The sequence below is a fragment of the Dermacentor albipictus genome, chromosome 1 (genome assembly GCF_038994185.2).
Source record: "Dermacentor albipictus isolate Rhodes 1998 colony chromosome 1, USDA_Dalb.pri_finalv2, whole genome shotgun sequence".
NCBI lineage: Eukaryota > Metazoa > Arthropoda > Arachnida > Ixodida > Ixodidae > Dermacentor > Dermacentor albipictus.
The window spans coordinates 123,774,198-123,788,643 of record NC_091821.1 but is presented as its reverse complement, the minus strand read 5'-3'; the positions used below and the strand labels follow the sequence as shown (position 1 = coordinate 123,788,643).

General features: G+C 44.9%; 1 protein-coding gene and 1 long non-coding RNA gene across 4 annotated transcripts in view; one reads left to right on the top strand and one right to left on the bottom strand.

Annotated features, from left to right (window-relative positions):
• LOC135904809 (G-protein coupled receptor dmsr-1-like) overlaps positions 1-14,446 on the bottom strand; it is a 1,021,428-nt gene that overhangs the window by 575,503 nt on the left and 431,479 nt on the right. The gene's annotated exons all lie outside the window — the stretch shown is intronic.
• Positions 1-14,446, top strand: part of LOC135904838 (uncharacterized) — a 126,996-nt gene that overhangs the window by 110,173 nt on the left and 2,377 nt on the right. For both annotated transcript variants that reach the window (XR_010565227.2, XR_010565228.2), the window contains one exon: positions 2,944-3,074. This is a non-coding gene — a long non-coding RNA (uncharacterized lncRNA). The remainder of the gene's footprint in view (positions 1-2,943; positions 3,075-14,446) is intronic.

The window sequence follows — 14,446 nt, the reverse complement described above, 5'->3', positions numbered from 1 at the left end:
AAAACTTTGTTGGAAATACCAAATGCATTGTTCCCTTCGTTCATCTGCTAACCATTCTGATATCGCCCTGTCGTCTGCTGGAAACAGGCTATTCATTGATGTTTGGTCCGTTATAATGTGTTGTCCAAACGGGTGATTAGTACATTTCTCCGCTTCTTTCATCAACACTGAGCTTACCTGTGTTTTCAATCAAGTCATCTGCCGAAGGCAACAACACTGAATGAAACTTCATGGTAGCTTTAGAGATCTCAAGAAATGGAGTGGGAGAATGGCACGCGATGCGTGATCCCTCCGGAGTCACTACTGTGGGCAAGTCTGGCCATTTCAGCTTGTAAGTAAAGAGAAGCCCAGGCGTGATATCAAATACGCGCTTTGTTCAAACTGGAAAGAGTTTGTTCAGTGGCCAAGGTAAACAAAGTGTCAAGGAGCTTCTCAGTTAGGGAACATTAAACATCGAGCTAGCCTGAGTGACAAAATGCAGAAGTCAAGGAGTAAAAACCCATTTGTCTTTCAGGGTAGAAGTAGTAGGAAGTAGAGTAAAGAATACTGAGGCTGCAGCGACAAAGGCAGTTCCCACACTGGGGTTAACTTTTCTTGTGTAGCTTGATTTTTCTCCCGAGATAGCTGTTTCATATCAAATAAGTTCCCGTCTATAATTTAAAAATTTTCCTTTTAACCTTTAGTGCAGTAGCGTCGCGGTCGAGACAGCTCGAGGCAATGCACATTATTTGCTTCCCTTCGGTGCTGTCAAAGCTCTTGCCAAGCATTACCCTGCGGTATTGCTTTGCAAATTTTGGGCTATTATTCTATCACTAACGTAAGACTTTGCAGTCGCGAATAACAGGAGATGCTTCATTTTCTGAACAAAAAAATACAACGGATAGGGAGAAAGAGAGAGAGACAGAGGAAAGGGGAAAGGCAGGGAGGTTAACCAGATCGGAAGATCCGGTTTGCTACCCTACGCTGGAGAGAGAGGGGAGGTGGAGGTAAAGTGATAGCAAAGTAGAGATAAAGAAATGGGCCTACACATACAGTCACATTCGGTCACTGTCACCGCATACTGTCACCGCACAGCACAGTAGCACTTGCAGCACTATAAACATCTGTTCAGGCTACAGCCGCTTGTCCAATTCTGTTGTCTTTAAAAACTGCAACAGTGCCCTCGTCACCCTCCACTGTGATGGCCTTGTGATGGCGACATATTAAAATAAGTTTATCTGCTAGAGGTCTTCGGTCAAAGTGCGTTATCGCTATTGCGAACGAACGCCTCTGTAAATTGCAGCGAGGACAGTCCCAGAGAAGGTGCTGAAGAGTCTCCTCGCTACCACAGTCATCACACGAGGCGTCATTGGCCCATCCGATTCGGAAAGCAAAAGACTTAGTGAAGGCCACCCCTAGCCATATTCGACAAAGCATGGTAGCTTCGCGATGGCAGAGTCCAGCTGGAATGCAAACGCGTAAAAGAGGATAATTTGTTTTATGGTTGCTTGTATCGATATTATTTGGGCTTTCCTTCTTGCCGGGAGACTTACGCCGTCTATTCAAAGAAGTGTTCAATATAATCATCTCGTGAGACTCCGGTGTGCAATCAATACGTTGCCTACATTGGGACAAATAACAAGCGAAAAAAATGTCCTAGTTCGGAAGAAAAATAGAATCTACCGCGTATTTATGCTGCACTTGTTTTATTATGCTAAATTAAACGTCTTAAAACCACGTGAGATGATCTCACTATAACAACTATTCATCATAGTGCTCAAGCGCAGATCGCTGTAGTGTATGGAGGTTATTAGGCTATCGTCCATAAAACATTCGCAAACTAAAAATAGTTCATGGAACTATAGTTTACGGAATAGTAAGCAAAACTTGTTAGCTGCCAAGTACACCCAACGAGTTAACTTAATTGTATGGGTGCATTAAATGTACGAGATCCAGTGGGCAACTACCACATTCCCATTGTAATATACTTTAGTGCGTTCACCACAATGAATAGGAACCATCTTTGCAAATTATCGCTTTCGCTACAGTGTTAATCTCTTGTGAAGCAGGCTGTTTTGAGTGTTATAAATTAGACCTAACAAACTGATCAGTACTCACATCTTTGCTCACCATGTACCCACGCAATTTCGACGTTCTGTCCTGGCATGTGTCGCGGAGATTTTTTCCGCAGACGCCTTAAAAATATGAAGTTTTCTCGAACCATTTACGCTTAGAACAGATCTTCAGCACCTTTCCCGGCTCCAGTTTTACAGCCTTGCTTTAAGGCAACATTTTCGAGCATCGTACGCCCTACTACCGCTCATCTTTTCCATCTGATTCACTATAAACAATTTGTTTCCGCAACCAATAAAGTTTGCAGTTGTGGCTTGTTCTTTCGCACTTGTTTCCAACCTTTCTTGTCCTTTTGTCTGCCAACCACAGTTTCTTGTGTCTAGATGTACGACCAGCGCGAATGAGCTACTCTTTGTTCCCCACGTCCCCATCGAAAAAGGGTTGAAAGTCGATAAGACCAGCCACGTAACCTTCCCTCCACGCACCGCGGTAGCCCAGTGGCTACGCGGTTGCGGTGCTGAGCTCGAGGGTACAATCCCGGTCGCGGCGGCGGTACTCCAACGGGGGTGAAGTACAAAAACGCCTGTTTAAATTTATTTGCACGTTAAAAAGCCCAATATGTTCAAAATTAATGCGAAGTCCCCCCCTGCGTTGTGCCTAATAATCAGATCATGATCTTGGCACGTGAAACCCAGGAATATAATTAATTCTAACCTCCCATGCCATGGTGATGGCATAATAGCACGGCTTGAGCTATCTATATGTTATGTGACTTGCGTGAATTCACGCGATTTACATGGTAAAATGTGATGCTCGTACATTTTAGTGCGAACTGTCAGTTGGTCTAGGAAATGGGCCCATGGTGTTTTTATTTGTTCTCCTTTGCCACAGGTGCGATCTAAGAAGAAAGGACTGCGGAGCACGTACCATGCAATGGAATCGAACAAACTATCATACGTTTCTAGTTGAGTTTTTTTAACCAGTAAACACAGTCACTTTGCTCAAGTGCATGGATAAGTTAGGTAAGTAAAGTACTTCACTTCCTTTAGTCTTTATATGAGCAATGGGTTAAACTCAGGGCATATAAAGATGAAACATGTACTTTGTTGGCTCGGGGAATGTAGGTTGAAGTGGTGGTGATTGCCGAATAAAATAATAGGTCAAGTATTATCTGTTCGCACAAAGCCGAACTGAGGTAACGGTATTCCGTTGCACAAGCTTTCTTTTATACGGACAGATAATACTCGCATTGCTATTCATTATCCATGTCGAGATCTACCCGAAATGATCAAATTGAATTACCTCGCTAAATCGGTTTTCCGCACGGTTGTTTGGGGTGAAGAGTGTGCATGGTGCAGAGTCTGCAGAGTGTGCAGAGCCTTAGGGGATATTTGTGTAACTTCAATTAAATTCCTCTAGTTCTTCAGGTGTGATGGTGTTCTTGCTACATTCCAGGTGTACCGAGTATTCTTAAAATCGCATTTCTTTGTTTATTTGTTTATATGTATCAAGTCTATGAAATGTTACCAATAAAATTATCATTTCAAACTATTTTTACCGACCGTTTAAGGTGGAATAGATCACAGCGTATAAACCTCATCAGGCCGTCAAATACGAGATAAAAATTGAAACTCATATTTGGCCACAAGGTTCGTGGTTTGGTAAGAACCTGGTAATGTCCATATGCAAGGTAGTACCTGCAAACTTAATTTTTTTCTGATAAGTTTTTCTGAGAACACATATATTTTATAGTGGCAGCACACTGCCCTTTAAAGAATAACCAAAACACAGAATAACCAAACGCTCCTTAAGTAAGGAATATCTCAGCATAGCCACAAAATACCATCCATTTGGAAGTCAATTTGAATATCATTAGCTATGAAGTGCAAAAAATTAAAGAAAGAAAGAGAAAAGTGATTAGCGTACAGAGAGAAGGTACAGACTGCTACGTAGGGCCATCGCGCATGACATTCTGCACACGTCACTACTACCTATCTGACGTGTCTTTCGTCGAGTACTACAGGGTCCTGTTCTGGTCAACATTTGCAGTTGTGGAAGGTACTTTATCTGTCACTGCAATACTTGCAAATTCCAAAATGTTTCTGGTGGTTTGTCATACTCCTTCATCATCAGTGGTATTTGCCATTGGCTGACCACTTCCGCTAATAATATGTCCAACATCATCATTCGGTGTCAGCTACTCTTACAAACAATTTCGGCTCAAGAACTTGCTAAGCTCGCGTACTCTATGGTTTAAACGCCAGCCTACATGACGTAATCAGGCGTAGAAAAGAGCTGCCAGGTGCACTGTGCGCATATTATAATGCTGAGTAAAGCAGGCTTTTTTTCGCACGTCTTAGATTTCTTTTTCAGAGCGTTTAAAAGAACACAGACCAATGGTTTCGAGAATATAATACACTGCATATAATTAGGACACATGCACACGCTTCGCTGAGCGAGTTTTAGCCTAACGATGTGATTACTATTTATTTTACAACCCCGCCAATAGAGGCGTATTCGCAAAAAGGTGAGAGCGAGTGGGTCTGTTGCAGTAGACCCATCTGCGCCATCTAAAATGCAAATAAAACGTGGCGAAATTTTTCAGCGGTGTCAAGAAGCGCTAACGTCATTTTCACTGATTTTTGCATGCAGCGTACTGATGCGACAGGCACGACGAAAACAGTTAAAAATAACGGACACAAATAGTAATTTTGCACACGCTTACACTTATCTTCCTATGCAACCTCATGCTGCATAGCTTCAAAGTAGTGTTGAAGGTGTAAGCCGACAATTTTCCGCTCCTGATCCGAGCATAACGTCATCGTATAAAAGGCGCCCATTGGGTGTCACTGGGCACAGCCTACTATCCCCTAGAGAGAAAAAAAATGAAGGAAACTTGTGCTTTTCGTTTGTGCGCTAGTATTTTCGTGATTACAAAGCAACTGAAGCCATCCTACGCTAAAGCGCTGCGGCTATCTTTTCCAGGCATTACACGCGAACTAACGACATTTTCGCTCTCGTTATTTTGGCACTGTGTAAAAAGGGCGGCGGCGGTCTCCGTTCCGTTGCTTTGCACGTGATGCACTTGGCGCGGAACGGTTATGGTCGGGGGGCCTACGCCACGGGTCGGCAGTACACGAGTAGGAGCTTCGAGGGGTGTAGTTTTTAGGGCTTACGCGTGCGAGCTAAAATGTTAACATCGGCAATCCAAGAAGTTCTGTAATGAAAACTTCGTCTAAGTCGAAAATAATATCACGTGCCCTAAAGTTTTAGGCTGAAATTAGCGTCATGTGTCCTAAGATTTAGAAACTTTGTTAGCGACAATGATAAACTCCGACATATTTTCGCACAACAAAAAGCATCCCCACTGACATTGTACATTGTTCACTATTTTATTTGGATTTCTGACGCTGACGTAAGAATGTGGAAGAAACAGGGGCTATTAGGAAGCTACACTTTCTGGCGTAAGTAAACTAATGTCGAACCCGATACATCACATAGAAGCCGTGAATGTTTAATTAGGGACTTACTCTTCATTCGATGCTCTTCATTTCGCAGAGTTTTTTGAACAAATGTCTCGCTATGAATACCGGAAAATAAGTTTTAAAAAAAGCAAATAGAGCGACAGTCTTGTTTCGCTGCAGCTTACTTATTTATCCGTCGAACCAATTCACCTGGAAATATTACTAGTGCACTACAACTGAACACAAAATCACTGCCATAGATATTGGCGCCCACCGCCGTCAACTGATTCATTATCTTGACAATTTGAGGCCTACTCACATATTGGTCGAGTCGGTTACCAAGACGTTAAAATCAACCCAGAAACTTTACTATAGACATGCGCGCTTACCGCAGTCGGTTTATTTATTACCTTAGAAATTTAAGGCCTACTTACTTATTTATCCAGTCGTCTGTTGACATGGAAGCAATGCCAAGGCAATACAAAACGACACAGAAACATTGCCATAGATATTCGTGCCCACCGTCATTGGTTTATTTATTACTTTGAGAAGTTCAGGCTTCTAATTAAAAGCCGGTGGAACTTCTCGTAATTGGCTATCTCTGGAAACGTGCAAACCAAAATTTACAGTCATGAGGACCACACATTCAGCGTATAACTTCAAGTAAGCGAGAAGTGCGAACGTGGATGGACGTCTCGGTTGCCCACGCTTAGGGTGCGCTGCTCCTCCCATATAGCGTGGCATACGAGCGCTCAGTTCGGCCTGTGATGCAGCAGCTCCAGTTCCGCTACGTAGACGCAAGCAGTCGTGCGAGTCTAACGAGGCGCTGTCGTCGCGCTTTGTTATTTGTTGCTTGCGAAAGTTTTCAAGCTTTTAACACTCTTTGGTGCCTTTTCTTTACATCTGCTGCGCGAAATGACTCCGTCCGTTTTGACTTGCGCGACACGAAATCAAGAACGCTTGTTTTACGTCGCCATACTGATTTGCAGGTGCCAGAAACTTCGAGAGTGCGCGGGCGAAAGCTCAGCCATCATCGAAATGATTTCTTAGCGTCGAGTTCTGTGATGTTCGCGTCCCCCGTAACGGAATCGAGAAACAAAATAACTTTGCAAAAAAAAAAGCACGCGTGACGAACCTCCTCGCACTTTTATATGCCTGCAACTTGATGCTGCCCACTGTTTGAGAATTTCCTCGTTGCAAAAGGAAGGCGACACGGGTCAAGGCGGTTACACGAAATGTCTGCTTTTTTTCTTCTGACAGTGAAGAAAGTTGCTGTCCCCACGCGGTTCATGCGCTGCCTAAGCGAAAAGCATCATAAACGGCACGCAGCAAGCGTGACAGACCTGCAGCAATAAATGACAAACACTGCGTTCTTTTGTTTATTGATGCTTGCGAGGAATATGGCTGAAAAACGAACAGTACCTATCTACGTCAATGCTCTATGGAGTACGTAGGGGTCTCTTTATAGCGATCGTTCACTCGATATATGTATGACATGTATCAACTACCACATTGTCTGCCGCAAGAAACAACATTCTTTAGCTATTCGCGCGGTGCCCTCTGATAACGGTGAAAAGGTCTGAGCCATTACTTTTGAAGGCTGCGCAGAGAAAAGAGGCTCAAAGTAACGTGTTCTCCCGTGTTTTCAACAAGGCGTCACCTACATTAGCGACTCACAGGCACTGCGAGAGCCGAGGTAACGAAGCGAAAGAATTGACAGCAAGTGACGTAAAAGCAACGGTTTGTCGTATCTGTGTGCAGCACTCGAATTTTTATGGCTCTCTTGTTCCCCGTCTCCATTTTCGCCGATCCGCTGTCAAGTAAGTAATTGCACCTGACGAGTGCGACGAGTGTCATGCTTACACGGCGCCATTTTCGTTTCAATGCACTGTTTAAATCTTTTGAAATGCCTCTCCACTCCGGCTACCATACGCGTCGGACTTACAGCCGGACTCGACTTTACGGCTGCACCTCCTCTTGCCTTTGACAACGAACCTAATGGCGGAAGTTGCTTTCCCATAGTTTCCGATCAATCAGAACCTGTATAAAATATATTAAAGTAACAAAGCCACTGGGAAATCATATTCTCGAGAAGCGCAACTCTTCACAGGAGATGGCACAATAAAGGTGGGCAAACAAGCTCTTGGTGTGTGCTTTTGACATTTATTTGCTCTTTAAAACTGATGATGTCTTATGCGTGCGGTTCACTTTCCTTTTTCTGTTGCCCTTGCCTGATATTCAATATTCGCTTGTCAGCTAGAGCAATGTTCAGGATTTAAATCTAACTACCGGTCAAGGGGTGCACTAACGTAAAGCTATTCCAAATTTTTCTATTCCAATTCTGCAATCAGCCCTCCGCAATTGGTCAAAAACTTTTTTGGGCCATCCTATTTCGCCTGTCGGTCACGCGACGTCACGCAAACCGCGATAGCTCGCTATCTGATATGACGTGTACACTCTGATTATGCATGGTTGGGCTTCACAAAACAAAAATAGCTATTTCTTATTCGAGGCCTTTTCGCTATTAGCCCTCTGCTATTTGTCACAAGTTTTCGGGTTCCATCCACTTCACTTCCCTGTCACGCGACGCCACAAAACCACGAAAACTTTCCGCGTCAAAGAGACGTGTACGCGTTAGAGAGGCATCAGTATGCCGAACAAAACTGAATTTTTCTCTGAATAGCCGCAAGCTGCCCCGTTGCGAAAGGAATAAAAGATGGCTGCCGCCGATCGCTCAGGCACCGACTACTCGCACCTGCCGGAGAGCATGTATTTATTTGCGTAAAATAAAACGTTTTGCGTGCCATGTAACGTTTTCGAGCACTTTCGGCACGTTTACCACATCGCTCAGCCAACTTTTCTTTGCTGAGGGTCTGTTTTAGTGGCATTCTTAAGCTTCCGTTGCATGCCGCAGCGAATGTTGACCATCCACAGCAGGCTAAATAAGGAAAAACAGACCAATTGCAGACGCCGGCACCAACCTCTTCATCCGGTTATGAATTTTCAGTGCACTGGCTCGGCCCCATATATCCCTCCCCATGTGAGTGTGCTCCTCGCCTCTTATCAGCCAATTAGATAAGTGAAGTCGCTCCATGTAGGCAATGTTATTCGTTTTCAAAGCAAACAAAAGTTACCTCCTATAAACGAGGAGAGCGTTTAATTGGTATGTTTAGACAAACCTGCGGGTCACCACCCGATGCTTGCGTCGGTGGTTACGCAAGTTTGACGTTAGGAGATTTGAATAAAAACATATTGGATTTGTTTTACGTTATAGGACCCAAGTTTGTCGTTACAAGGAACCCAGGTTATGGGACACATTAAATTAAGTGCACCCTGTAGAAACACTGCCTTCACCGAAATGTGCTAAAAAGAAAACAGAAAAAAAAACTGACGTCAATATTCTGAACATTGCCACAAGTGGTTGCTCAGACATCTTGTACGGAGTCCCCGCGGAAAGCCTAGTATGCGGCGGACACTATAACTGATGACGTCACAAAACAGCGAGGCTCAGAAGCTGGCCGTGAAGACAAGGCTGGTGCAATACTACGACCAGCTTTTTTTCGTACGTCAGGCATGTGTAACCAACAGCGGTTATATGCGAAGTTTGTTTGTGGACCATGTCCACGTGTCAAGTCGTAGCTGCACAGCGCAGGTGTGTTGGTTATCGAAAAATTTTGACACTTCTCTGTTGTATTACTCAAGAACTATGGCGAATTACAACATAATGCCAGAGTAATCGTGTGGGTGCACCTGGCGGCCACTCTGATCGAGAGGTTGCCGGAATAAGCAGCAGTGATTCTACCAAAGAATATGTAAAGCACCGTTGATGAAGCTGGTAGTAAGAACAGGCACACATTGCTGTAGTGTGCAGAACGAGAGACTTAGACGGGAAATCAGAAGACGCGATGCCTGATGCAATGCTCGCACAACAAACAAGGCGGACTAGACAAAAACAAAAAGAAGCACTTACTGAAGAAGAAGAATGGGTATGATTCGAAAGACTAAACAGTAACAACTAGTGGTGAAGAGGAAGCTTCAGCTCGGGGCCAGTTCTCTATTTCCCTGTTCAAATAGAGTAGAACGTCGCTGATACAATCCCGCCACGTACGTTTTCCCGGCGTCAACATTCACGATCGAGACCACAAAACATGACCCAATAGACTTAAGCTTATTTATAACCAATTCATACGTTCCAAGAAAACAAGAATTTTCAGTACCAAAGTTCAGTAAATCACCAAACTGCGATCCCATGATACGTGTTCCGGCAGCTAAATCCCGTGTAAACACGAACATGCCCGAGGCGCGTGGGATCAACAAGAGTGTATTGCCGCCCGCTGCGACAGCTTCACCGCAATATTCGCCCAGCCGCCTCACTCAGTTTCTTATTCCGGTACCAGCAAATCTTCTCCAGGGTCGTCGCACTGATCGCACGCCGCATTCACAACTATCACCGCCAACCCTACTGCGATAAGCATCTTCCCCTATCTGTTTCGCAGCGCGTAGTGCCGCTAGAAGCGTACTGCACGATTTTAATAGGAGATAACTGAAACGCGCCGCCGTTCCCTGCTGCAGACTGCGATCGTATGCGTTTTCTGGCCGCTGGATACCATGTAAACAAGAAAAGCCAGAAAAAAAGATTGAGAACAGTAGCCGCCCGCCGCATCAGCTTCCACGCAATACTTACCCGCCCGTCTGATGTGGAAATGCCGGCGCGCACCCAGTTTCTTATTTCAGTACCAGCAAATCTCATCTCGGGTCGTTGCACGGCGTATTGACAGCTATTGCCGGCAAAGCTCTTACGATAAGCATCTTCACCTATCTGTTTTACAGCGCGTGAGGCGTATAGTGCCGTAGGTAGCGTATCGCACGCTTTTAGTAGGCGATAATCCAAACGAGCCGCCGTTCCCTGCTGCAGGCGGCGCGATGCGAGCGTCACGTTTCGCTTCGGCGGCATCCCGCGACGCCGACCAGCTCGATTTCGTTTCCCCTCTCCATCTTAAAAAAAATACACAATAGGCAAACAACAAAATGCGCTTCGGGTCACCGAAGCCCCATCAACTCGACGCGCTTCTCGTGCCTGGTGCGCAACGACTCGCGCAACGCTTCGCATTAAGTAGATATCAGGTACAGTTGAGTCTGTCAAATTTTTTATTCCCTTCGGATTGTACGTTTTTCGGTTAGTACGTATTCTTTCGTGTTTTTTTTTCCAAAACGTACGAACGAGGTCCTACTACATGTAAAGCGAAATCTTTTTTTTTATTTTTTAGACGAGCGGGGAACTTATTGCGATAGCAAGCATATGGACATTTCAGGCGCATTTTTGCCGTCGCCGTGATGTTCGGTATAAACTCCAATGCCGACAACACCGTCGCCGCAAGCCGTATCCTGCATGCGCGAGTGACAGGACGCGAGGGGAGCCCACTATCACGGCTCAATCTGGCGCGCGCGAAGGGGAAGGCGCAGAGCAAACGCGCCGTCCTCCGTCGTGCCAGAGGCCATGGGGGATGGAAGGAAGGCAGCGGGGGGCCGTTTGGGCTTCGGCAGCAACTTTATATTTTTTTAATTTATTTTTGGAAGGAGTTTACAGATGTCTCATAGCGTGTTTTACTGCTGAGTTACACCCTTGTAAACTGGATTCTTCAGTTCTTTACAATTTTCTGATTTTCAACAATATTTGTAAAAAATGACACCTATAATATACACTTCCCATGTTCCCTAGTGCTTAACGTTTTCTTTTATATGGAACAAACCTCATCAAATCGGTGCAGCGATTGCCAGGAAAAAATTGTTTCTCCATTCCCGTGTACGGAGCCCCCGACCTAAAGCCTATTTTTAACGTGACATCCCTTGAACATGATTCATAGCGTGTAGATGTGTCCGCACATTTTCGACTGGTCGCCTACACTGTCCACGCCCACTCGTTTCACGAATTGAAAGTTGTTCCCGAATGCTCATGTAAGCCGTCATGGCGACCGTCTAAGCCGTTGTACATGTCATTTTACTCTTTTTCTTCCTCCTGTTTATCGCGGAGCCGGGCTTTGCTTATTGTGGTTCTCTCAGAAATGCACTACAAATACGTGATGGGTCCCAACGATACGTTCTACACCTTCTAATGTCCCCTTTCTGGCATCCGAATTTCAACTACCTTGCCTGGGTTCTGGTACTACCAACAAGTAAAACGTAAATTCAAGGCCTTCGAAGTAAGAATAGAATACTAGCCACCGCAACGATGCGCTTGGCCACATGTCATCCGTTTGTTATAGCTTCGCTCAGTATTTCCTTGCAGCACTGTGGAAGCTACTCGAATTCCTAGCCAATAGGAAGGCTGAATGTCCCATCAGATGTGCTCGTCCGCGGCGCGTCGTCTGCTCAGCGGCTGCTGCCATCAATCCTGTCGGTGCATGTTCCATGGTTGGTGGATTGACGCAAAAAAAAAATATATATATTTTGACATCGTAACCGTACGCTGTGTTTACGTGCCTGCGACAACGGGGCTTCACTTCACCTGCACGCTTTCCCTGCAGTTGCGTTGCAACCTCCTTAGCAAGTAGTAAGGGCGAATGCCCTTATAAATTTTCACCTGTGCCACAGCGTCCGCTCGGCGTCTACTTGGCGTTTGATCACTATTGTCATCACGTGCCATGTTAGTGCGGGGTAACAAATTAATGATGCGTTTAACAATTATGCCGTTATAGCATGTCAACGCATCACCAGTGCTAATGCTGTGGCACTATCTGCTAACTAAAAATCAAACCAGTTTTACGGCTCGGAGCCCTGTCTGCAGTCCTAACACCGTGAAAACAAACAACCGATCTCAATAATCACGACAAAACATACCTAATGGTTTGACCTCAGCTTGGAATCAAACTTAATGATGAAGGATTTTGCAGCTTGTTTCTTGCTGACAGGGCGGAGAGCCAGTAACAGGCGTGAATTCGGATCAAAGCGGGCGGTCGGTTAGGGTGGCTATTACGGTTACCGGTGACAATCTGCCGCAGTAATTTTTGGTATACGACTTCCATGTGCAAAGGTCCTAACATGTCACACGTATCGCTGTACCGAATCATGCTGCGAGCAAAAAGAAAACTCTCCAGTGCAGCACATAATCAGCCAGTAACGCCGGCAACTATATTCCGCTGTGCAATGTTATTGCCTGTGTACGCCTCGTACCTTCGGCAGTGTGGTGCCGAAAAACGTGCACTCACCAAGAATAAAATAAAAATAAAGAACCGACGTTTCGGGCCTCGTACGGGTCCCTTGATCACAATTAAGATGTAAGCATGAGCGCGGAAGTGCTGTAAGGCACTTGTGAGATGGAGCATAGATAACAAAGGCTGTGTTCACATCGATGGCGCTACCACAAAAAAAAAAGAAAGAAAGGAAAACCTAACATGAACATTTGTCATCCCAGATTCGTAAGAAGAATGTGGATTCCGACTGGGACATCTGCGTTGTCAGCGACATCAAAGTTTGTAGCCACCTCACTGGCCATCAGCTTCCTGAAATTATCCAATATGCTACGAAAATGGGCCGTCATCTTAGATTCCTTCGTGGCTCCCCTGACATGTATTAAATATACAACTCCCGGTCAAACAAACGCATGTGGGACGTACACTCTTCTGGAAGACCTTGTAGAAGCTGCAGAATTAAAACGTCTGGTATTTCTACGGGGTCTAAGTATCTGTGCAATCAAAGCAAATGAAATGGAAGATACGACGCCAAGAGCAACTTGTGATGATTCGTACAGAAAGATAATTTTACGAGGCATCTAGACCGAACTGCGGCTGTCGAACTGATTCATGGAGAGCTAAAAGCAATCAAATATATACGCAGTTGACCGATATCTCGAGTACCAACTGGATCCTCAGCTTTGGCAGCCACACAGCGACACCCTTGCACATCGTCAATGCCGGGGAAATCCTTACACCAAGCATTTACTTTTGCGAATTAAGCGGCTGTCATCACCAGCACATTCACGTAGCCATGACTTCGAGGACGTATATCATAGGAGGACGCCCCAAGCACATTACACATAGAGAGAGTCACAAACAAACAATCCGTTTAGTCGACTCGTATGATACTTTTTCCCTTGCCGAGGTTTTCGGCCATGGCCATCAAAAGCAATGCCTTACAAAGCAATGAAAGAAGTTGAACACTGCTTTGAAGTCGCTTTCATATGCGACGAATATTGACTTAGTAGCAACCTGGGTTAGGGTGAGGGTCTCATTCGAGCGTCTACGTGAAACGTACCTGCGTACTTCAGATAAACGCGCATTCTTGTTTCAAATGAACCTTTTCGATTGAGACTTCCCCCTGAGTGTTACTACGTTTTCTTCTGTTGTATTTAATTATTTCTTACTCCCAGGTTATATATTGTTGCTTGTTTCATTTTATGTTAATAAACGTGAGAAAAGGCCTAGCTGTCGCCAGCTTATATGAATCTTACGAAAAACTAATGGTAAGCCAACGAGACATACAAACGAACATTGCGGCGATGCTGAAATCACTGGTGGCAGGCTACTCACGTGCAGCACCAGAAGCAGACATACTACAGCAGTGGCAGTCATTGGTTTCTATAGGCAATGGATTTGGGCATGATGACTATGGTCGGCATACTATATCTGTCATTCATGTTGGAATTGCCGCGCAAATGTGACTGTTTGTTTTAAAAATGTTCGCAACTGGCCTATGGCACTCTTGCAACGTGTGCGACGGGGGACGCGAGTACGCGAAAAGAATATCGTCTCTTTGAAAATATGTTCAGGGCAACACAGTTTGTTACACTACGTTTTTAGACAATTTGTTTTAGGCACAATTGTAACTCCAAAGTGAAAATATTCAATTATTAATGATTTCCGCCAGAGCATTATCTTCTTCATTCAGAAGCCTACAGCTGGCATTGAGCCAGGGGAACCTTGCCGCTTTCACAG